General features: G+C 46.4%; 1 long non-coding RNA gene across 1 annotated transcript in view; it reads left to right on the top strand.

Moving 5' to 3' along the window:
- The window catches only part of LOC132694538 (uncharacterized), a 165,660-nt gene that overhangs the window by 38,981 nt on the left and 101,759 nt on the right, over positions 1-24,920 (top strand). The window contains exon 2 of the long non-coding RNA XR_009617351.3: positions 14,451-14,521. This is a non-coding gene — a long non-coding RNA (uncharacterized LOC132694538). The remainder of the gene's footprint in view (positions 1-14,450; positions 14,522-24,920) is intronic.

Below are 24,920 nucleotides of genomic sequence, written 5' to 3'. Positions count from 1 at the left end.
AGCCAATCTCAAAAGGTTGCGTCGTGTATGATTCCATTTCATAGCTTTCCAGAAATGACAAAATTAGTATGGATAGCAGACTAGTGGGGTGTTGGGGTTAGGGAGTGGGAGCAGGAGCATCTATAAAAGAGCAACACAAAGGTTCCCTGTGATGGTGGAACTGACATTTATTTACTATGGAAGCAGATATAAGAACTTACATGTATGATAAAATTCTACAGAATTAAAACACACACACACACACACACACACACACACACACTACAAGTAGAACTGGGAAAATCTAAATAAGATGGATGAATTGAATCAATGTTAGTATTCTGGTTGTAACAACAGTTTTGCAAAATATGACCTTGAAGGAAGCCTGGTAAAGGATAAATGAGGTCTCTTTTTGACTTACAACTGCAAGTAAATCTACAATTACCTCAAAATAAAAAGTGTAATTTAAAAAATTAAACAGGCATTTACATTAGTAAGCCAGACAAAGATCTCACCATAACCATTATTAGTTGATATTGTTCTAGAAGTTTTAGCTAATATGATTATTCAGGAAACTGAAAGAAGAAACTAAGAAATAGGAAATGAAATTATCAAAATTTGCATATAATAATTTTTTTCTACCTTGAACACCCTAGGGAACAGGAGAAGAGAGTTCATAAGGGAACTGGTCACAAAATGACTTCAGTTAATGAAGTCAAAAGCTTTCTTATAAAATAGCAATAGCTAGTTAAGAAAACAAAAAAGATTTCCCTGGAATGAACTATTGAAAACTGTGCAGAACCCATAGAAATAAAACTATATAATGTTACTGAAAGACAGAAGAAAGGTCTTGCATAAATGGAAGGACATGCTCCTTGTTGGGAAGATTCAATACATAAAAATGTCATTGTACCAGAAATTATTTTATACCTTTAATAAAATTCTGATAAACATCTCATGGAAAGTTTTCCCAACTTAAAGAGAATGCAAAGTTCATTTGGAAAAATAAACGGGCGTGAAGTGCTTCATTATTACACTAAAAAATTAAGCATTCAATGCAAGAAACTAAAAAAAGAAAGAAAGAAAAAGAAACGAAAGGAAATAAGGAGGGAAAGAGTAATAAAGAAAGCAATGAGTTACACAAAGAAAAAGAGTAGAATTGATAAATATAACCAATAGCTCTTTTTTTGAAAAAAGTGATAAAATAGGGGCGCCTGGGTGGCTCAGTCGGCTAAGCGTCCGACTTCGGCTCAGGTCACGATCTCGCGGTCCGTGAGTTCGAGCCCCGCGTCGGGCTCTGGGCTGATGGCTCAGAGCCTGGAGCCTGCTTCCGATTCTGTGTCTCCCTCTCTGTCGGCCCCTCCCCCGTTCATGCTCTGTCTCTCTCTGTCTCAAAAATAAAAAATAAAAAAAAAAAATTAAAAAAAAATTAAAAAAAAAAGTGATAAAATAAATTCTTCCTTATACTGTTCATCATAATAAAACATGGAAGAAATAAAGTATAAGAAAAAGTAAATCTGTAATTTGATTCTTAGATGGGAATAATATAGGTATACATATTAAAATTTTTTAATGTTTTTATTGTTGAGAGAGACAGAGACAGAGAGAGAAAGATGCAGTGGAGCAGAGAGGGAGGGAGACATAGAATCTGAAGCATCTCCACGGTCTGAACTGTCAGTGCAGAGCCTGGTGCAGGGCTCAAGCCCATGAATCGTGAGATCATGACCTGAGCCAAAGTCGGATGCTTAACTGACTGAGCCACCCAGGCGTCCTTAGGCATACATGTTTTTAAAAATTTATTTGTTCAGTTGAATTCTCTGTCAGCACCAGGTTGTTTTAATTTCTCTAGCTTTGTAATATAATTAATTAGCATAGTGGTTACACTTTAAGCTCTGAAGTAATGAGTCCAGGGTTCAAGTACAGACTCCTGACATTTAGTACTTCTGTAGCAATGGCAAACTTTGTTAACATCTTACAGGAGCACATAATTGTGCCTCACTGAGTTTTTGGAAGGAGCAGAGATCCACAATGCATGTGAAACTCTTAGCTCAGTGCTAAGTATGGTGTAAGCACTTGAGAGATGTTAAGTTTTTAGTGTCTAGGAGGCAACATCTCAAGCTTTTCCTGGCTTCCATTAAGTCTTTTTCCTCAATTTTAGAATTGTTTTGTCAAATTTTAAAAACAATCCCATTTAGATTGCATGGTACTTTAGGTACCTTTGTTGATATTGTAAATGGAATTTTTCCCTATTGGCTTTTCAAGCTGGATATTGTTGATTTATGGGAAGTTATTGCTTTTAGAGTATTTATTCTCAATGAAAAGAATTGAAAAAGTTTTGCTTTTTCCTTTCCAGCATTTACTCTTTTTTAGTTCTGATTTATTGACTTCCATGAGATAGCCCTATGTGAATAAACTTGACTTGGATTCTTCACTTGCAACCAAAAAAGCTCTACCTAATATGTCTTGGAAAAGACCAAATTTTTAAAAACTCCATTTGATGTCAGCTGTGATCTCTCTCTACGTCCTTATAGCTACTCATTTAAAGTGAAAAGATTTCCTAATTTTGACCCACCACTGCATTCCTGCAGTTAAATCTGCTTGGTCATGCATTACTCTTGAAATGTATTGCTGAATTCAGTTTATTGACTTATGTCAAGTTTTTACCTCTTTATTCAGGTTTGATATCAGAGTTTTTGCAAGATTTGTAAAATGACTTGAAGTAGTTCCTATATTGTTCTCTGGTCTTGGAAGAGTTTATATAGTGCAGTAATGATCTATTTCCTGAGAGTCTGAAATACTTCTGGGCCTAACACCGTTTGATGGGTACATCTCTAAGGGTTTCTTAATTTGTTTCAAGCTTATTTCGGTGTCCTTTTTCTATGTTTTTGGAATCAGTGCTGGTATTCTAAACTGCCTTCTTCCCAGCCTCCTTGCTCTTTTCCATTCCTCCCTTCTTAAATGCCAGGAGTCACTGGGTGGGCCTGGACAAGGTAGGGGTCCACACAGGGTGGGTAGTGCCCATGGCTCTAACTTGGGGTGTGAGGCTTCGAGCAGGCTGAGGAGGAAGCCTGCATGGGGTGGTGGCAGCAGGGAGAGGAAACTTGTCATGGCGGGGGTGCAATCCAATAAGTAAGCATATTAAGAATAATGAGAGCCAAATCCTCACTCTCTGAGAAGTGTGTTACAGTTATGGAAAAGACGAGAAGTAGAGTGGATCCTATGGTGTTGAATTGGAATTAGAGGTCTGGGAGAACTCATGGTTTTTAATATAAAGCAGAGATCTAGCAATAAATGCATGTCGTGTGTGTGTGTACGTGTGTACTTAGTTTTCTATTGCTGTGTAATACAGTAACCCCAAACTTAGTGCCTTAAAAAATAAGAGATATTGATTATCTCATAATTTCTGTGCATCAGGAATCTGGGAGTAACTCAGCTGAGTGCCTCTGACTCAAGGACTCACAAGACTGCCATCAAACTGTCAGCTAGGGTTGTAGTCTCGCCTGAAGGCTCTATTAGAGAAGGGCCCGCTTCCAGTCTCACTCATGTGGTTGTTGGCAGGGGCACTTCCTCGCTGGCTGTTGGCTGGAAGTGCCCTCAGTCCCTTGCTATGTGGACCTCTCCATCGGGCAGCTCACAGCCTGGCAGCTGACTTCCTTCCGAGTGGGTAAGACAGAGAGAAGTCACAGTCTTCTTGTAACCTGAGCTGGAATGTGACATAAACCTAAACTGGAACTGGAACTTTTGTCATATTCTGTTAGAAGTGAGTCACTGTCCACCTCACTTTAGAGAGAAGAGGATTACTAAGAATTTGAATACCAGGAGGTGAGGATTATTTAGGGGCAATCCTGGGGCTGCCTACCACAAACGGATGATGATAGGTAAGTAGATAGATAGATAGATAGATAGATAGATAGATTGATAGATAGATGATTGACAGATAGATACGGATGGGTATTTTTCACCTCTGTGCTCTGAGAAAGCTTAATAGCAGTGAACTCACCTACTGTCCAGATCTGTGTTTTTAAAGCACCTTTCTCCACTGAGGACTTTTAAAGAAGTGGAGGATTCCAGGACTGGGGAAGAAAGAGTACAAGATGAGCCTAGAACATCCTGTTGTTCCAGAAAGTAAAAAAGCGCTCAAAGAATAATGAGTACAGGTCAAGAGGACGTAGAGATCGGATTGAAGGGGCACTACTGGCCAAATCTGGGATAATTTGACAAACTACAAGAGAATAGTAACAGATTTTTACAATTAAATGAAATAGGAATCTGGGAGTCCACAATGATGAAATAAACAAGTAAATATATGAGTGGAGAGGAGAGAAAAACCTTTCCTTAAAAGTAGAATGTCAACTCACATAGAAGGGATGATGGAATTTGAAAATCACCATTTGGCAACCTTCATAGTAGTAATAAGTGATTTCAGCCAAGAAGCATCAGTGGATATTACAAGGGTAGTTGAGAAACTACTTACATAGTCTCAGAAAACTTTCCCATAAAGTAATTATTGATTACAAAGGGCTTTGGAAAAAGAGTCACTTAACAGTAGAAGACACTCCCTTAATTCAGTAATCAAGGTCAAATTGAAATCATGTGACCCATAGCGTATGATGTTCTTGTTCAAAATATGTAACACGAGGAAATACCAAACAAATCCAAGCTGAGGGCCATTCAGCAAAATAGCTGGCCTACATCTTCAAATGTATCAAGGTTAAGAAGTGTCAAAGAATAAGAATTCAATGAGTAAATTTGAAGAGCTAATTGGCTTTATTAAGTGATTCATGGATTGAGTAGCATGTCATCTAGCAAGTAGAGAAATGCTCTGAGGAGATGTACAAAATGGAAGGATTTTATAATCAGGAGGGCAGGGCAAAGAAGTTATTGGCAAAAGAGAAGGAAGGGCTGTTCCAGGCCAGGACATCTATTTTTGGAGGTGGGATTGGGGTGGTGGGTAGAGGGATGATATGGTCTTTGTCCTGCAGATGGCCTCACTAGTGCTGATCAGGCAATTTCACATTGACTGTTAAAATGTCACATTCCCCAGAGTAAGTTGACACTGTAAGTCTCAGTTTGGTGTCATGGCGGGGGTGGGGGTGGGGGGTGGGGGGGTGGCTGTGTGGCTGTGTGCAAATGACTCCGTATTGGGCATATTGTTTCCTTTTTAACAAGAGTAAAGAAAAGACTGAGATATCATTCCAGATTGAAGAGAAATAACAACTAAATGCAACATGTGATTCTGGGTTGAACCTGTATTTATGGAGATTGTGGAGACAGTTGGTAAAACTTGAATGGGGTCTGTAGATTGGATGGTAGAAGTGAATCATATTGTTGTCCAGGTTTCAATGAGATTGAGATGATGTGGGAGCATGCCCTTACTTTAAGGAAATACGCACTCAAGTATTGGGGGGTGCAGGAGCATCCCATGGGCAAATTATTCTGAAATGGTTTATGGGAAAGAGTTCTCTGTACTGTTCTTGCAACCTTTAAGTTTGAAATTATTTCTACATAGAAAGAGAAAAAGAAAGGAGACCCAACTGTAGGAGGCATATGATCCCAACTGTGTCAAATAAACTTGTCAATAAAAAAAAAAAAAAAGAGGGGAGAGAAAAAACAGTTACCGTAGTATCAGGTTGTGTGTAGTATTTTCCCCTAATTTTAAATTCTCTTCTGTAGTGGTTGTATGCCTTTCTTCTCCATTGCATTGTGAGTCTCCTTGTCTTCTCCTTGATTTGTCCCACTAGAAGAATTGTGCAATGACTAAGAGCATTGGCTCTGGGCATGGACAGATCTGGGACACAACATTTAACTCCCAAGACCTCAGTTTTTTGGACTTTGAAATGGAGATATCTGTACTTCCTATCACATGGGGCCATCCTGAAATGAATGTGTGAATGTTAAAGTGGTTAGCACAATACTTGGCCATTAGTTGAATGCCCCATCAAGAGTCACTATTGTTATCTTAATTACGGTCTTTTCAAAGATCCAGCTCTTAAATTTCTCAGATCTATAGTTTTTATTATTTTTAAATTATCACCTTCTTATTATCTTCAAGTTCTTCTTTAGCTTTTCATAGCTTCACTTTTTTGCTTTTTACTTGTAAGCTTTTGACTTGAAGGCTTGTTTCATTTGATTTCTTCTGTTTAATGAGAAAAACAAAACTATATAAAGAGCTATTCTATTCTTTAGAGCTTTGTGTTTTCTCTTTGCTACAGCTCCTCATTGTTTCATAAACAATCATTAATTGTGGTTTTGATTTTCTCTTTGACTCTCTGGCTATTAAGACAAGTTTCCCTACTCTCCAGAGTGGCTTCATTTTGTTTCTTTGTTTCTCTTTTGTTATTAACTTCTACTTTTGTTGCATTGTGGTTTGAATTTGTGCATAGTACTATTTCTACTTTTGATATTTTTAATGAGATTTTCTTTGTGGCCTAACATATGATTGAATTTGTAACTATTCTTTGGCCATTTAAAATGAATACATATTTTCTGTTTCTAGAGAACACATTTTGATATAGATCTATTAAATCAAAATTTTAATAATAGGCTTGAACTCTCCTGTATTCTCATGAAATTTCTGTCTACTTCGTCTCTCAGAAATGGTAAGGTATATTAATCCTTCCATTATCACTGTGGTTTTGTTCAGTTACTCCTTAATTTTTAACCTTTTTGACTTTGTACGTTTAATGTAATATTCAGTGCACACAGATTCATGATTCTTACATTCTCCTTTGTTTCTACAATTTACCAATATAGGATAACCCTTTTCCCCCTTTAAGGTAGTGAGGTACTTTTTTGGTGTGAATTCTGCATTGTCTGATATGAATATTGCTTTCTTTTTGCTTTTCCTTAGGTAATGGGCACCTAGTAGATTGTCCATCCTTTTCCTGGAAGGTGGTCCACTTTTGGGGGAGTTTTATAAGACTCTGTCCCTGGCCACACTTGTTTGCTCCAGAGATAGGCATCTGATGCACCCTGGGCCCATCAGAATCCTCCCTGGGTAGTGGGAATGGGATAAGGATTTTCACTCAACTTTGTTGCTCTTTGGGTCTAAGGGGATACACACTTGGTTGCTGCCTGCTCCGTGGCCATCTTCCTATAGGTAGACTGGAAACCAGAGGGAGTGGGTTACTGCAAATGGGAGAAGAGAAAGTAGACCCAGCCATGAGAGAGGGGGGCACCCCCAGAATGGAGTTCTCAGTGTTATTTTAGTCCTGAGGCTCTGGAGTCAAGGTTTTTAATCACATGTCTCATATGATAATACTTTCTCCTCTTTATGCTTCCTTGTTTTCCTTTTTCCTTTTGCCATTTTCTCAGGTTTGCTTTGCAAGTTTCTTGAAAGTTACACTTTTCATTTCTAGCCTCCTCCTGGTTCCTTCAGACACGTGCATGCACACACACACCCCATGTATGTACTATTGCTTTACCAACCTCAAAAGAAAATATATATTTATTTCCCCTGTATATGATGGTTTCATGCTTTTAAAATTTCCTCCCTACTTCTCCCTCCCCTTTTCTTGATACACAAAATTAAGATTGGTATTATGAATTTATTTCTTACATGTATGTATACTTTCTCTTGCAGTAAATATTTTGGACATTTATGTACCTTCTCTTTCAGTCATTAGTTTGGATGTTTTGGACATTTCATTTGGACATCAACAATGCTAATGTTGAGTTTTCATAACCTTGAGTTCTGCTAATTTTCCTATTTGTTTCTTGCTTAGCTGGAACATTACTTGGAGCAAATTGTTCCGCATGTTTGGGTGTGTAGTATACCTCTGAATGCTTAAATGTTTGAAAACTGTCTTTTACTTGACCTCACAAATGAATCGTAGCTTTCTTGTCTTGAATGTGGTCTTTTCAAAACCCCTTGGAGCTTTGTAGATATTATTATGTGATTATCATATTTCTTTGTGTATTTAGGGCTGTAAAGGAGAAGATTGATTCCGATTCAATCCTCTTTACCCTGACACATAAACTTTTTCCCCTCAAATACTTAAAAGATTTTAAATTTCATCTCCGACATCCTAAAACTTCACCAGGCAATATTTAAGCGTGGTTCCTCTCTCATAAATAGTGTTTGGTCATCCGTGGGACCTTCTACCTATAAGATTAAAGATAATGTTCATCTGTCACATTTCCCACCTGATGCGTCTTCTCCTCTTTCTCCTTCTGGAATAGCGATGGGGAAGTTGTTTTAAAATGTAGGCTTTGTTGTTATTCTGGTATGGAGGGGCACAGATCAGGACATGACTAGCATTGAAAGGATAATTTGTGACTCACGTTCCCAAGAGGAAGGGGCATGCCACACCACACAGGGCCATGTGGGGAAGCACCAGGGTCAGTCAGGAGGCCGAGAGCGTGAGAGGAAAGCATGGGCAAGAAACTTCATTGTGGTTTCTATAAGAAGGAAAGGGCAGAGTAAGCAGGCTTTGGAGTGGTTAGTTTGAATAGTTTCAGCAGAATCTGGGGCAAAAAAGCTGTGCCTAATTGTTGTGGTTGGCCCTGGGGTGGTTAAAGGACATGGTTGAGTATGGGCTCAGGATTGTTGGTTTGCTCCTGAAAGGTGCTTATAGGTGAGTCTTCCTATCTCTAGGACCTGGCTCCCCCTGGGAGGGGCAGTGTCTCTGGGACAGCAGAGCCTCAGCTATCAAAGTATCATGAAATATAAAAAATAGAAAGGCATGATTAACACAGAAGCAGCTACCAGAAGCCCCCCCCCCCCCCAAATAACACTACTATATCAATAGTTATGTTTGCTTGGTTGTATTATAATAATATAATAATATTAGTATAACATATTATGTTTTTTTCTCAGCCATATTAGAGGGTTTTCTTTCTCCCAAACAACCACTTTTTATTTCATTGTTCCTTTCTATTTTTGTTATTTATTTTTATTTTATTGTTTTTGGCTTTCATCTTTATTATTCCTTTTTTCCTTCTCCTTCTCCCCCTCCCCCTCCTCCTTCTCCTCCTCCTCCTTCTCCTCCTCCTCCTTCTCCTTCTCCTCCTTCTCCTCCTCCCCCTCCTCCTCCTCTTCCTCCTCCTCCTCCTCCTCCTCCTCCTCCTTCTCTTTCTCCTTCTCCTTCTCCTTCTTCCTCTTCTTCATTTGCTCCATTATTCTATTCTCAGCTTCTTGAGGTGAATCCTCAGTCTTATTTTCCATCTTCCTTGGTTTTAGTTCTAACATGTTCAAAATTTGTTTTAATGATTTCCTCTTTAACTTATACATTATTTGGCAGTGGGATTGTTTTGCTTGTTTGTTTCCAAGTATATGGGCTTTGGGGGTGTCCTCTTTTGATGATTTATTTGGGGTTTTTATTGTGTGGCAGAACATGTGGTCTGTTTCATTTTGAGTGTTTGCGATTAGATGAGACCAGCTTTAACATGCAGTTCAGATCAAGTATTTCAAATGACCCATGTATGCTTGAATGATATGTGTTTTCTACTTATTGGATGCAAAGTACTGTATGGCTCTATTACAGCAAATCTATAATTTTATTGTTCAAATACTTATATTCAAATATTTTATAATGGGAGCAATTTTTGACTGCATGATCTATTCATTTCTGAGAGTGATGCATTCTGACTATGGATTTGTTACCTTCTCGTTTCAATACTGCCAATTACATGTTTTGAGTTTGTATTGTTAGTTGTATGGAAGGCATTATTATTATACCATTTTAATGGATACTTCTTTTTAAGACTAGGAAATGGTTGTCATTTCCATGCAAGGTTTTCTTCTATTAATTAATATTTCACCAGTCCCCTTTTGGTTAGCATTTGTGTGTGTGTGTGTGTGTGTGTGTGTGTGTGTGTGTATGTGTGTGTGTGCTGTTGCACATCTTTATTGACAACCCTCTGTCTTAATTCTAGATATTTATCTCATAAGTAGCATATATATGAATTAAAGGGAAAAGCATTACAAAATTTTGTCTTTTAATATTTAATATTTAATATTTTAATATTTAATAAATGTTTATTCATTTTTTGAGAGAGAGAGAGAGAGAGAGAGAGGAGGGAGGGGCAGAGATGGAGACATAGAATCTGAAGCAGGTTCCAGGCTCCGAGCTGTCAGCACAGAGCCTGATGTGGGGTTCGAGCCCACAAACCACAAGATCATGACCTGAGCTGAAGTCTGATGCTCACCCAACTGAGCCACCCAGGTGCCCCAAAATTTTGTCTTTTAATAAAGGTTTCACCCATTCAAATTCATTTATCATGAGTATCAATATATTTGAAATTACTTCTGCAATATCATTTTTGTTCCTATTTACCATGCTTTACTTTGCTTCTTTAATTCCCCTCCATTCCTACTTTCTGTTGAATCAGTTTTTTTTGTTCATTTTTTTCTGTCCATGCTTGTCAGTTACACATTCCACTTCTATCCTATCGATGGATAATCTTGTTGAACTCTCAGAGTTCATCTCTCACAGCGGTGTTCTGTCAAATGCCCTTCCCTACAGGGTGATTTTGTGGTTGCCTTAGCTCCAGCTCCATGGGGTTTGGAATTGTGGACAAGGTATCATATGAACAACTTTGTCTACATGTTTTTCCATGTAGATGGAATAGTTCTGAACTTTATATCTACACAGGGACATGGCTTAGTTTCTTTCTTGGGCTGCATGTCTATTTCTGGCCTGAGATAAACTGCGTGTGTCCAGACGCCTGCCTGACGTGGGCAGAGTCAATCCAGACTTGCCTGGTGGGCCAGCTGTAAGCTCATGGCTCCCTGGCTTCACACAGGAACCTGTCCTGGCACAGTGTCCCTATCACCAGTGACTCATCTCTGTTCCAACTCTTAGCTGCCCTTCAGTTTCTGCTTATCACTTTGCTTTCCTTCTCCATTATATGCCTGTGAATATCTTCCTTTCTTTATTCTCTACAACATGGTTATATACATATATATTAAATTAACAAACATATCTGACATTTCTATATGTTGAGATGGAGGTGGGAGGTTGGCCTCTTGACCTGAGAGTCCCTTATTAATTATTTATACATAAATTAGACTGCAGCTGAATGACTGATGTATGTTGGAACACTTTTGGGTAAAATTCCCCTCTGGGGAGATTGAGGAAGGAGGTGCCGTATCCTCTTCAAGCATCCCTAAAGCCACATCTTTTTGGTTTCTCCTGTGCCTTTTCAGTTCTCTCTGGGCTCTTGAATGGGACCTGGCCATCCTTACTGCCCCTGCTCCCAATCTCACTGGCCTGGATAGCAAGCCCAACATGGGCTTCTTCCGAAATACCCACAAGCAGTTTGAAGGTCAAAAAAGGCAACACAACAATGCAATAGCAGAAACAAAATCGCTGTGACACAGGTGGATAGGGGTAAGGCTAAGGAGGAGCTTTTTCCCAGAGATGGTTTCTGAACTGTTCTGGACACTGAACAAATGGGTTCAGACATTTGCCTGAGGTAGTGCTGGGCTGGCTCTAGACCTGCTGGTTGGGGGAACTTCTGGGGTCTGGAGCCTCCTCTGTGTCTGTGGGCTCTGGCATCAGGGTGCTGAATATTTGGGTGCTGCTGCTGCTGATCATGCTTCTAGGGTATTGTTGCCTGGGCCCCTTGCATGGTTCCCTAGCCCTCTTCCTGCCTTTTTGAGTCGGGCAAACTCACTGCTTTCTTGTTGAGACTTGTAAGAGCCTCTCTGCTTCTTGCCCACCCAGGAGAGCACACTAATCCTAAAATATCATTTATTAAGCACATATACATGCTTCATGTCAGACAGACCCTGTGCTAAGGGCTGTGTCTTCTTTCAGCCTGTTGTACCCTTGTATGAGTGCTATCATAGTGTGGGGACTAATGTTATCACCATTTCACAGATGAAGACACTGAGGCTGACAGAATTGAAGCCCTGGCTCGAGTTCACACATCTGGCACATGGCAGAGTTAGGAATGAAACCCAGATTCGTCTCATCTCAAAGGCTGGGCTGTTGACTGTGCACATTTCTGCTGAGGATACAATAAGAGGCAGTTGTATTATCAGTGTTTGCTTCCAAGGCAGTTTCCAGATTGCCAGTCGTGGCTGGGGGAGAGGGGCTCCACTATTCACCACCTCTCCAGAAAGCAGCAGAGCCTTTCCAAGGTCTTCTGGAAAGAACTCAGCACATTGTGAAAGAAGGCTGATGAGATCTTTCAGGCATATTTGGGAGGCGGGGAGGTAGTTTTGAGGAACTGGGAGGCAAGAGATGTCAGGTAAAGAGTGAGTAAAGGCTAGCCCTGACCACAGGGAAAGAGGGAAGTGGTGGAAAGATATTTGGAGGTCACTTATGGCCTGAAGCACCCCTCTATCACACCAATCAGGCAGCTGCCACTTATGGGAAAGTCTACACCGTCCCCTCCCTCTTCTACAGGTGTCCCCTGTAAGGATCAGCTTCCAGGGTCTCTCCCAATTCAAATGCAGCTTCAGAACCAGCAGATCCAAAGGGGCTAATTTATAGTCTACCTGCTTCCCCTGCAGCTGTCTTTCAGAAATGGGAGATGGGCAAACTTATGCCAAAGGAGGGGAAGACAACCCAAGGGAAGGGTTAGTGCCCACACTCTCCACTGGGCTCAGACCCACTTCCAGGAGACTTCTTCCCCTGTGTTGCAGCCCCGTCCCTGCTGCAGCAGTCTGTGTTCCAGGGCTCATACCCACGAAGGACCCTGTCAACCGCCCACAAGGTTTGCCTGGAGAAGGGAGTCTGCACTCAGGTAACTGGGCACCAGTGCCCTGGACCTGTCTTCAAAGATGCCCAACTGAATCTGTTCCCATCCACTACTTTGAGAGGTCCTGGTAATGCTTGGTGCAGGGGCACCTCAGCTCCTTCTCTTGCATGAGGCCTAGACAGCTCCGGGCTCCAGCCATCTGGATCTGGGTTGTGTGAAATAGACTTCCCTGACCCTGCCGTCCTGACCTCAGAGAGGCCAGGTGACCCTGCAGTCTGAAAGCTCTCTGGCTCGGGGCTCTCGGAATCCTTGCTTCCCCCCGATGCTCATTTCTCTCTGTCCCACTTGGCCTCTCTGAAACAGGATGGTGTGGCTGATGGAAATGGGTTTCCTGTCTTTCCTCTCTGCTGAACATGGCTGTGTACATCTACAAGAATTCATCTGCTCCCTCCTCCCAGACAGGGGAGACTATCAGTCCGGAGGGGATAAGTTTAATTGCAGTAACACACCTCAAATCCCAGTGGTTTGGAGCAGTAAAGACTAATTTCTCACTCATGTTCCATTGTCCACTGTGAGTTGGTTGGGGTCCTGTCCGTGATGTCCTTATGTGGGACCCAGGCTGATGGAGCAGCAATTCAGAACAGTGCCTGCTGCTGTGACAAAGGGAGAGCTCTGGAGGGCTTGACACTGACAGTGAAATGCTCTGGCCTGAAAGTCATGCACATCACATGGTCCACCATCCACAAGGGGACTGGGAAATGTGTTCAGAAGGCAGAAGGGTGGAAATATAAACCACAACATTTGCACTATGGTTAAGCAAGGATGCATTTCTGGAAGGGTGAGGAGCTGGGGTTTCAGGTGGGTGGTCAGAAGTCACCAGGTACCTGGGGAGATCTATTCTCCCAATTGCTGCTTCATTCAACACTATTGACTTTGAAGCTAGACTGTCCTGGTTTAGGTTTGAAGGCTGCCATGAGCTACATGTGGAACTTTGGGCAAATTGCTTAGCTACTGTAAGCCTCCATTTCCTCATCTGTAAAATGAGAACAATACCACCCAAGATGCCACAGACAGTAGGTGCTAGGACCAAGATTCCCCAAACCCTAAATCTTCACTGGTCAAAAAGTAAACAAATAAAAATAACCGCTCCCCATCTCTGGCTGTTTAGGAATACCCACATGGCACAAGATGGCATTGGACCTCTCCCTTGTCCTACTTGCCCATTCTTCTCTGTCTCTATCCCAGGACCCAAATTTCTCCCCCGTAGTCCTGGGTGCTCTGGATCCTCCCTCCAACCCGAGCTCCACACTGGCCGGAATGTAGAGCTTGTTCTCAGCTCTTCCCCAGTCATTTGCTGAGGACTAATGGCCAGTCCGCTCCAGACTTGTTCAGCCCAGGTTCTCACCTGCTCCTGCCTCTCACTGCACATGGAATGACCCCAGCACAGCTGGTGGCCCTGATGCCCAGGCTTCCTCAGCCTTGGAGTGCACTTGGGAAGGATCTGGGGAGTCCCCTCAGCAGAAAGGAGGGAAAGATTACAGAATCACTCTAAACAAGGCAAAGCCAAGCCATTTATCTTGGGACATTAGTCACTGAGCTGCTGACACAGGAAAACATGCTGTACTCTTGGCAATTGCCATTTGCATTAAAACAGGATGATTTGTGGAACTGAAGGCTTGAGACCCTTGCAGACTATCCCACCCACCTCGGGCTGTCCCAGGAAATGCCAGAGGCTGGGGCTGTAGCTTCCTTGGGGGAGAAGGGCTGGCCTTGCCCCGGGCAAAACAGGTCCCCAAAGTCACAGCCCCATTCCTTTCCAGGTACACACTGGCCATGGAACCACAGAAGGTGCCTCAGCCTCCCAGAGAGAGCCACATTCATTGGGTTCAAGGTCAGCATCACATTTTCTGTGTACTTTTTTTCTTGGCTATGACTGTTTCGTATTTGGAAGTAAGGGTTTTCAATCCCCACACTTCCCTGTATTCCAAAGAAAGATGACACCAGCAATGAAGATTTGGAGACTATATACCTACAGTCCTCTCTCCCTTTAGCTCTGCTTCCCTCTCCTCTCTTTCTCCCCCTCTCCCACTTTCCCTCTCTCCTCCACCCACCCCCACACACATGATTGTTCCATATAGGGATGATATAGGGATGAAAATTGCACTGCTGAGAGCTAACGCTCTCTTTCCAGCTTAACTAATATGGAATAGGTAAATCAGGAGAAAGGAAAGTAGGGAGAAGTTGGGGGCCCACCATTTTCTCCCAGTCTCCCTTTTCAAGACTTGTTACTTGGTTTGAAGCAAACCCCAGATGACCCTCTCAGCCTACAGTCATGCATAGGACAGGTGCCTTCTCCAGCCCTGTGTCCATCTTGGTACTCCTGGCTACCAGATTCTTTGTGCCCACGCTTCACCTATACAGTCAAGGGTGGGTGGAGCGATGACTTGGCCTGAGCCGATGAGAGAATCATATTCTCTGGATCTCACTGATTGGTTCAGAGATGGAGATTTGACCAAGTCCTAGCCAATGAGCTTCAAGGAAAGATTTGTAATTCTGAGTGAGTAAAGTCCCAGCAAGAAAGGGAAGGGAAGGGAAGGGAAGGGAAGGGAAGGGAAGGGAAGGGAAAGGAAGGGAAGGGAAGGTGTGTATGTTTTTGGCATAGAGAAGGGTGGCATCGGGAGGCCTGTCACTGTTACATAGAAAGGGAGATTTGGAAGGTGCTGGAGGGTCACCTTACGAAGGTAATATTAGAAGAAAGACATAGAGAGAAACCGAAACTCTGGTAATGTCCATTAAGCTGCTGGGTCGAGCTTCTCTGGCTCAATCTGTTGAGTTTGGGTTAAAAGTCAACACATTCCTTTTGTTGTCTAAGTCAGTCTGAGGTGGTCTTTTTGTCACATACAGACATAAGAGCTTGACCAGCACAATAAGTAAGTGTGATCAGGGCACAGAAGACCTTGATAATCAGCCTCTGAGCCTTTGCACAGGCTGTTTACTACTGAGAACACCACTGTTTTCTAGCAGAGCTCTAGTCCTCTTCCAGTACTCCATAAATGCAGTCTCCCAGATGTGCTCCATGACTCTGGGACCCAGACTGCCCCTGGGGCATGCCCTGCACTGCAGGATAATTCTGCTGCACTAGATGGTTCACATCCATCTTCTGCACCGGAAGACAGACCTGTCCTTGCCTCCAGTTCCTGTGGTCCCAGACACATAGTAGGTGGATGGTTCTCCTGAGCAGCTGTACTGGTGGGAGGGAGGAGTTAGGGGGTGGGGGAAAGCAGGCCGACCTCAGCCAGGTGGGGGAGTGGGGGGACTGTGAGAGCTCTGATCAGAAGTTGTGCAGGCCTGAACTGGTCAGTGGAAGTGACATTTGGGACAAAGAGAGAAATTGCTTTTGAAAACAAGGGGCAAAACCCCGTAAACTGGACCTGAGAACTGTGTACTTTCACGTGGGAAGTGTGGTGAGTGGCATGGGAGTCCTAGCGCAGAATGAAGGAGATTAGCTTCAAGTTGGGGTGGGCAGGGGTGGGGTCAGGGCAGTGTCCTGGCCGCAGCAAGGAGTCCTGCTCCTCTGTGCTCCCCTGGCAGGACAGCCAAGCCAGCAGATACTGGACTCCCCTTGCTGACCTAAGTTGTCCAAAATGGTAGGTGGGAAAGGTAAGTGATCCTGATTGACTTTGGAAGGCACTTTAATGCTTCAAGTGACAGATGTAACTCCAAACTGATCGTGAACATCAGCCTCAGGGAAGGGAATCAGTGTGCCCTCCCTGCTTCCAATCTCCCCCAGTTGAGCTAATGCCATTTTGAGGATGCATGAAACTAGCCCGTGGCACTGTCTTTTCTCTTGGGGCTATGGACAGCCTGGTCTTCCACCCTGGCTGCTGCCAAGGGCAACCAGGGCAGAGTGCTGGGGGGCAGAAGATGTGAGGCTTCCATCCCAGCAGAGAGCAGACATAGAAGTAGGGAACCAGGGGCATGGGCAGAAGGAGGAGGGGTGAGGAGGGGGCCACCTCCAGGGGCTCCTGAGGGTAGTTCAGCTCTGCCCACTCCCAGCTACCAGAGTGGGACCTACAGACTTTCATTGCCAGCAGGGGAAGGGTTTCCTGTGTTCTCCAGTCTTCAGGCTCAGAGCCAGCACGGGGTAGAAGTTGGGGTGGTGGGGCGTAGCCTAGCTGGGAAGGGAGTCAGACTCTTGCCTGCCCACCCAGCATCAGTTCCCTATAACTTTCAGCCTAGAAGTTGGTGCTACCCATTCCAAGGGGCAAATCCAGCCAGCCTGGGTTTCTTACCCAGCTGGAGCCCTTAATAAGCATCTCATCTCAGTGGCACGGGTGAATTTTGGGCTCCCACAGAGCTGCCATACTGTAGCCCTTCGGCTAATAGGCACTGTGTGAGCTTTTAAGCCCGGTTGGCCTTAATTCCTCCGTCTGCCTCATTCCTGGCTTTGCTACTTTCCACTTAGGCCTGCGCCACTCCACCCTCTCTCCCATCCTTACCCCTCATGCCAGCCCAGCCCTTCCCACTGGTGGGGACCCTGCTCCACTCCCAACAGAAAGCCCAGAGCTGGGGCACAGTCACCAGCAGGCCCTCTGAGCACTTCCCAGACCTCAGGTGGCTTCCCCCTTCACTCACGTTGGCTCCGACGATGTTGGCTTAGGACCCCAAGAGCTTTTGACTTGGATTGAGGAGGAATGGAGTGAAGTAAGGCAGCCCAGGAGTAGGCCTATCTCTCCAGCCCCCTCCTGCCCCTGTATGCCCCTCCCTTCCTTTCTTCCCAGCCACATTCACGCACACGTCTTTATATAGACATATTATTTCATTTCTCTTGGGTATATGTCTCGGAGTGGAATGGCTGAATCATATAGTCGGTATATGTTTAAGTTGGGAACAGACTCACAAATAGTTTTCCAAAGTACTTGTCCCATTTTACGTTCCCTCCAACCGCCCATTTGCCAACACTTGGTATTGTTAATCTTCTTCGATTAGGGCTGAGGTCTGGTGGGTTGCAGGAGCCAGAGTAAAGGGACAGAGCTGGAGCTGAGGGTGCAGGCAGGGAGTGAACCAAGAAGGAAGAAGTTGGGTTAGGGAATGCATCATGCTGTTTCAATCTCACTGCCATTGCTTATCAGCCCTGTGAGCTTGGCAAAGTACTTGACCCTTGCCATCTTCCAGTTCTTCGCCTGTAAAACAGGGATATCACATCTACCTTTGTTGAGATTAAATGAAGTAAACATACTTTCACAGTGCCTGGCACCACGGATGCTGTTTGTCTATGTGGTGTCTTCGCATGAATTAAGGTGAAAGTGCCCCTTTTTCTGGGGTGATTCAGGCCTGGGCCAGGGTGCTGGGAACTGCATTTTGATGCTGTTGTTCCCTAGACAGGGAGGCTTTGGCAGCACACAAATTGCACAGTTCTTCGCATTTGTCCCACAAATTCTCACAAAAGGACCCTGAAGGTGAGAGTAAGAGTGAATGTATTTGTCAGTGGGACCTTGTGTGTGTTCACCTCCTCCCTGCAGCCCTCTCACTCATTCTGGTGACTTCCCTACCCACCACCACCAGCACCTTGAGTCTCTGAGACCTTAAGCACAAATCTCCAGGTCAAATCCCACTGGAAGAAATGTCTTTGGAGTTTGGCATCTGTATGGACTCAGAGAACCCTGCTTGCATTCATACTCTTGTTCTTGGGAATAATTCAGTATCACAGAGACGTGCTTGAGACAACAGCATTTACAATAACTGGGTCTGGTCTTTGTTTGGGGAGAGATAAGAGAGGCACAAAATATTCGGGTGCCTCAGGAAATATGGCCAGAGCAGAGAAGTCCTGAGGAGCTAGAGACAAAATTGTAGGACTCCAGCATGGTCTGAAATGTTGCTGGGTTTCTGAGGTGAAGCCTTTGGTCAGGGAAGCATCTCTGCTTGCTCGGCCCAAACGGACGGTAGGCCGGGACACATTTACCTAAAATGAACTTGAGGGAGACGGCCCCAGCTCAAAACAGTCAGCCCAGTAGATGAACAACGCAATGGAACCAGGCCTTTTGATTTATGTGTTTATATCCTCAAAAGGAGCCTTTCTTTACCTGAGGACTTTTGGCCCAGTTCCTTTAATTATGAGAACAGGACACATAAAGTTTGTTTATGGGGAAGCTGGGGTGGGCCAGGAGGCAGAGGCCCTCAGAGCTAGGGGCTGGGCAGCCCTGACAACGAGGAGAATTTTGCTTCTGAAGCTTCTGTCTCTCATGCCTTAGCACCTGCACACAGTAGGGCTCCCTGGTTGAGTGACACATCGGTCATTTCTGAGAGATTCTGGTGAGTCACTGGAGAAACACTGTTACCTTTTCAAAATTCAGCTTACCAGCGACCTCAGGAGTTGAATTCTGTGTGTAGGGGAGCTTGCAGCCCCAAGTGCCCCACCCCAGGGCATTTACCTGCTGGAGACAAGGGGGGATCAGAAGGGAGAGAACACGCAAGCACCTTTCAGGAAGGTGAAGTTGAGGGAGATCAACTTCCTTTTTTTTTTTGGCTACCTAAAATAGATCAGAGTGGACTGTCATTTCTCTTTCCAGCATAAGAGAGTGAGTGAGGTTAGGCTTAAGGAGAGCTGTGTTCAGCCAAGGAAACTCGCTAGACCCCCCTTGTCTCCAGTCTTTCAGGCCTGAACCTTGCCATGCCCTGGAAAGTTGGGCCCCAGGGGTAAGTGGCAGTCCGGGGCAGTGGGTTGGGGTGAGGGGGCAACGTTAGTGCAGGAAGGCCGCCTGGAGGAGACCACTGTGGCTAGGGGCCGGGCAGGGGTCAGGCTGTAAACGCCCCTCTGTGCTCTCCTCTCCTGCCCCCTTCGGCCATCCCTTCTCTGCCAGCCAAGTGCCGCCTCTGAAGGTGAAAGTCACCTTCCTGGGCGCTCCGCTCTCCCGTTCTCCAGACTGCCTGCCACCGCCTCCGGGGTGGGGAAGCGAGCAACATAAATCCTGCCCCGTCCCTGTCCCACGGCGATTGCCTGCCCGGCCGCGGGAGGAGGCTCCAGCAGCTGTAAATCACCGTAGCCTCCGCGGGCCGTCTGCCCTTCATCACAGTGCTTTACGGCGCTGACACCGGCCAGGATTTAGTGGGCCCAGCCAGACTGAGGCCGCCTCATTGAAATGCCCCCCCACCTGTCCAACATCCTCCCCTTGGAATTAAGGCCACCCATAAATCCTGGAGATGCCCATTTGCATATTCATCTGCATACATTTGCCCCTCAAATTGCCTGCGATGGAACTCAGAATCATGGAGCCTGCTGGGACTGGGAGTTTCTGCTGTCCCAACTCTTGTTGAAGGGGAAACTGAGGCAACGGAGGGACAGGGACCTGTCTGTGGCACAGTAGAAGGCAGTGGCACAGTGGGGGTTTGGCCCAGGAGGGATTTAGCTAGAAGTAGGCCAAGGAGTCAGATGTTGAGTGAGGGACAGTGAGCAGATTCGAGGCTGAGGGGCCAGGAGCTGCAGGGGTGAGGACAGCGGGAGAGCACTGGAAAAGGGCCAGCACTAGGAGGCCAGAGGACACCTCTCAGGAAGTTCCACAGTGGTGGGAGCAGCAGAGGGAGCAAAGGCCTGCCCTTGAAGGAAGGACCATCTGGTGGGGCTCACCAGGAGGCCCCTCTACAGAATAGGGAGAGGTTGGGGGAGTAGGTGCTACCTGTGGAATGGCCCAGGCAGGCCTTGCAAGACAGACTGGGGGTAGAGGCTAGGAGCATACACACCAGGGCCCCCTCTAGTTCCTTCTGCCTCAAGGTGGTGCCAGCCATGACCAGCCCCTATCTGAACATGAATCATCTGTTGGGAAGGGCCAAGGCCTGGAGGAGGCCTATGGAGCAGCCAGGTTCTTCTACTCCCTATGAGCTCCCCTGCCCCACACCCCCAACATCAGTCCATCCTCTACTGTGCCTGAGAGCACCACTCGTTCATTCAGGGATGGCTTCTCTGGGCAACTTTTGACAGGCCCTGTCTAACGGTGGGTGCCTACTGAGCCCATCCCTCATGTTCCTTTTCATTCAAGGTAGGACCCTAGAGCTAAGGCTCAGATCTCCGTAGGCTCTCAGGGCAAGGTAGGGCCACGGCAGGGCCAGCAAGCCTTGTCCTCCTTGACCTTAGACTCCATTCAGTCTTCTAAGGAAAAGCCCCATGGTTGGGACCCAGTGGCCCCAGCTGGGTCTAGGGCTAGCTGAAGACCGAGTCAGGGAACTGCTCTGCCCTGATAGGATACCTCTGGCTCTGCATGTCTACCCTCTTCCCTGTCCCTGCTCTTCTGTCCCTCATTCTTATGTTGTGTACTTCATATGTTTCTGATTGATTCATAAAAATGCCTTCTCATCACAGGCTTGTGTCGCAACAGTGTGGGGAGCAGTAAGCTTTGGGGGAAACCTGCTGCTCCGTCTGAAATCCAGAGTCCCGATGGGATTGGGATGCATTTTTCCAGCCCATTGCCATAGCCAGGCCTGGGGGCTCCCTTCTTCCCTCTCCCGGGGTAGGACCTGGAGGCCCAGGTGTGGAGCCCTCCTCTCAAACTTTCCTTTTACTGCTTAGCCCCCCTCTCCACCCTGTGCCACCCCACCCCATCCCACTACCAGAAGGCCAGTGAACAAATCCCAAACAGGTACAGAGGGGGTTAAGGAGTCTGTGGGACTGAGCCCTGACACCAATGTCTATGCCCCAAGCTTTCTGTGATCCCTCCAAGGCTCTGTCCTGAGCGGCCCAGATGAGGCCAGCTGCTCCAAGATGGGGCTGCATGTCCCTAACACCCCACCTCAGGGAGTAATTGATGGTGGAGATTGGCCAGGAGTCAGAATCAAGGCCAAGATGGTCAGAGGGGAAGAGAGAGGAAAGAGAGAGGTCTCTGAGCACAAGAATAACCTCAGGGTACCACAGGAGAAGAGTGGGAGCCCACCGCACAGCAAGTCCTGGCTGCACACACAAGAGAGACTGCCGGGGGAGTGGCGGGTGGCTCTGCTCTCAGCGAACCTAATCCCTGCGCCTTTCTGCTCCCCCTCACCCCAGCCCCTGCCCCTTCTCTCCACAACCATCCTGGGGCTGTTCTGTTCTGTCTTCTCTCTCGAACTTCCAGTGGCCTTCCCACACTTGGGGAGATGCCTCTTTTCTCCAGCCCCCTGCTTTCAGGGCAAACGGACCCCACAAAGTGGGTAGAGGGGTTGCCAGGATTCTAAGACACTGAAAGACCATCTTGGGGTGGGGGCGGAAGAGAGCAACAGAGATGAGACCCAACTCTGTCTCTGCAGCCTTTTAGCAAGAGAGAGTAATGGTAAGGGATAGGATATGGCCCCCATTAGCTCTGGGATGGTGGGAATCGCAGAGGCAGGGGAATAGCTTAGAAGGCGGTCCCAGAACCACCCCACTCACATTTGCTGAGATTCTTAGAAAGCGCTGTACAGACTTTGTGGCGGCACAGCAGCAGGCCTGGACAGAAGGGCCCCCCATCTGGAAGCCTTTAAGGTCTCCCTCCCCCTCTTCTCCAAATAGCTTGTTCCCAGAAAACAGGAGGAGAAGTTACCCAACAACAAGCTGGGGCTTCCTGTGGGCTGGTGGCCCCCTCCCCTGCCTCTCTCGGTGCACCAGGCCCTCACCTGCTCCCCAGGCTCTGCTCAGCAAGGCTAGTTACATATTGTGGAGCTGGTTTCTGTCCCCTCATACAAGATATGGGTGCACAGCTCGCTTCCCCCAGGAAGCCCTCCAGAGCCACCTCTCCTCACTCCAGGAACTCCTGCACCCACTTTGTGAACACACACATGTGGCCTTTGTGTGTTCTCTCACTTCCATTCCAGGTGGGTTGGTCTGTTTGCAGTTGTTCTCTTTTTTTCACCCAGTATGGGTTGGAAGAGTATTTTAGGGGTTGATGAGCCCTCCTTTTTTATTTTACATAATGGAAAACTGAGGCCCAGAAAGGTGAAATGACTTGGTCCAATACAGAGACGGAAGTAGACTCCGGGTTCCCTCCACTCCAGTCCGGGGTCTGTTGTCCTCCCCCAACGCCCATGTGGCTGTGCCTGTCTCCCCCATCTGACAGCACAGGCCCAGAGAGAGCCCTCAAGTTCTGGTTTGCTGGCTTGATGTGGGCTCTGGCATGGCCAACGTGCTGCCTGGGGGCAGAAGCTGGCAGAAGTCAAAAGTAGAAACCTTGGGGGGACGGGTAGGACTGACCGCTGCCTGGGGGAGGGTGGTGTAGTCTTCAGAGGAAGGAATTGGGGCCCATCAGTGCTGACCCCTCCTCTGAGGGCCCTGGCTGCCTACCCTGCACACTGACTGGTTAATCCAGTTCCTGACCTGCTCACTTGGCCTCTGAGGGCTTCTGATTTGGGGCAACTGGGAATGAAAAATCTCTCAACAAAAAGGTTTTCTCACTTTTGGATAACTAGAGTTCAGTTTTAGAAGGCATCCCAGTCCCTGTAAGATCTCAACGTAAAGTCTGTGACTGCTGGGTCTCAGTTTCTTCATCTTCAAAAGAGCACATAGGCTTCCTGAGGAAGTTGGAAATGATCTTTGAAGGATAGGAAGGAAGAGCAAAAAGAATCTTCTAGAGCAAAGCATGGGCAGAGATTCAGAGGGTTGATTGGGCACTGACTGTTTTTCAAATATGGAGGAGGGCAGGCTCTGTCACTCTTACCAGCTGTGTGACCCACAACAAGTTCCTTAACTTGTCTGTACCTCAGTTCCCCACTTGTATAGAGAGGATTATATCTCTATATAATAGCATCTATCTAAGATAGGTGAGGCCATATTTGTAAAAATGGGGTAATATTTGTAAAATTCTTACATTACTGCCTGGCATGTAATAAGTACCCTGTGAGAGGCTTATCTATTTTTATTCATATATTTAACAATATGGTTTTCTTTGTACTGTCCATTTTAATTCCTATAAGCAACACAAGATGGCGTTTAGTCAAGCTTGTGTCTCCTGGATGCTGGGCCTCAGGGCCAAGGCCTTTCAAGGAGAGAGATCCTGGGATGTATATACCCAGCCTCCTCATTCAAGAAGCTGCTGATGTCTGGAAGGCCCTCCTGGACTCCCTGAATTCTTCCCAGGGTTGTTGGGGAGATTCCTCTGGGACTGAAAGAGGCATGGGGTGGGTGGGGGTGGGGGCTTGTCCAGGAGGGAAGTCTAGTCTTAAGGCTCCAGACCTTTCCAGTTCCACTGTGTCTGTGACCCCCAGAAGGTGAGTGGGAGCCCAGATAGGAGGCCACTGTCTCAGGCCTCACTAGCCTGCCTGAGGGACCAGAAATCCCACAGTCCCTGACACCGGGGGTAGGCTGCGTAGAAGAGGGTGAGTGTGTGGGGAGGGGGCATGTGTGACCAAGGATTGCAGCTCCAAGTGAGAAATAAGCAGGAGCAGATGGAGCCCAGAGCACAAAGTTCCTGTTTTCATGCAAATGTCTGGGGCAATCAAAGTCAGGGGGGCAGCAGGGTGTGGGGGGTGGGGTTGGGGTTGGAGGGGAACTAGACACAAACAGGGTGGGGAATATAAAAGGAAGATGCCACATCAGCAGAATTAGCTCTTATTCAAAGAGTTGGCGTTGAATTGGTTGGGGACTGGTGGTGGGGATGGGGGTGGGGTGGGGGGGTGGCCTTTCCACCCCCTGCCTGGGGCCCTTGGCCAGTCAGCTAGGACCCAGGCTAGCCAGAGGAGAGCAGGAGTGGTTTGGGCCTGTGCCTGCTAGGGACACCAGGCAGCAAGTACTCCTCCTTGCATTTCCTGGCCTTTGACACCCGAGATCAAAGTAGGGCCGGCCCTCCTGGCCTTCTGGTCTCCTGGCAGCTCCTCCCTGCCCTCAGGGTCCAGGCTGTGTTGTCCTGCTTGTGGGGCATCCATGATAGGCCCCAAGTGAGCTAGAACGGCAGAGATGTGGGCCTTTTCCCACTGTGGGGCTGCCAAGAGCTGCAACTGTGGGTATGGCTCATATCCGCTGTTTTTGCATGCCTGTGCTTGTCATGCTGGCTTCCAGAGGTCACTAACACCCTGCCGTGGGGGGCCAGGGCCCATGTGACCCAGATCAATGGCAAGAGCCAAGACTCAGAGCCTGCAGCCTATGGCAAAGGCAGAAGATCTATCTTGCTGGAGCAAGAAAGCTGCAACATTGGCCATGCAAACTGGTCTTTCACTGGCTCCCAGCTGGGAAGGATTCAGAGTTGGCTTAGAGGAGAGTCTTCCTACACAGACCTTCCTCAGAGGGACCCCCTAACTCCCCTACTGACCTTCAGGGTTCCATTCTGAGAGGTCTTCCATTCTTCTGCTCTTGTTTCCAC

This window comes from Panthera onca, chromosome A3 (assembly GCF_046562875.1).
Source record: "Panthera onca isolate mPanOnc1 chromosome A3, mPanOnc1 haplotype 2, whole genome shotgun sequence".
Classification (NCBI taxonomy): domain Eukaryota; kingdom Metazoa; phylum Chordata; class Mammalia; order Carnivora; family Felidae; genus Panthera; species Panthera onca.
This window is presented reverse-complemented; position numbering and strand designations above follow the sequence as displayed.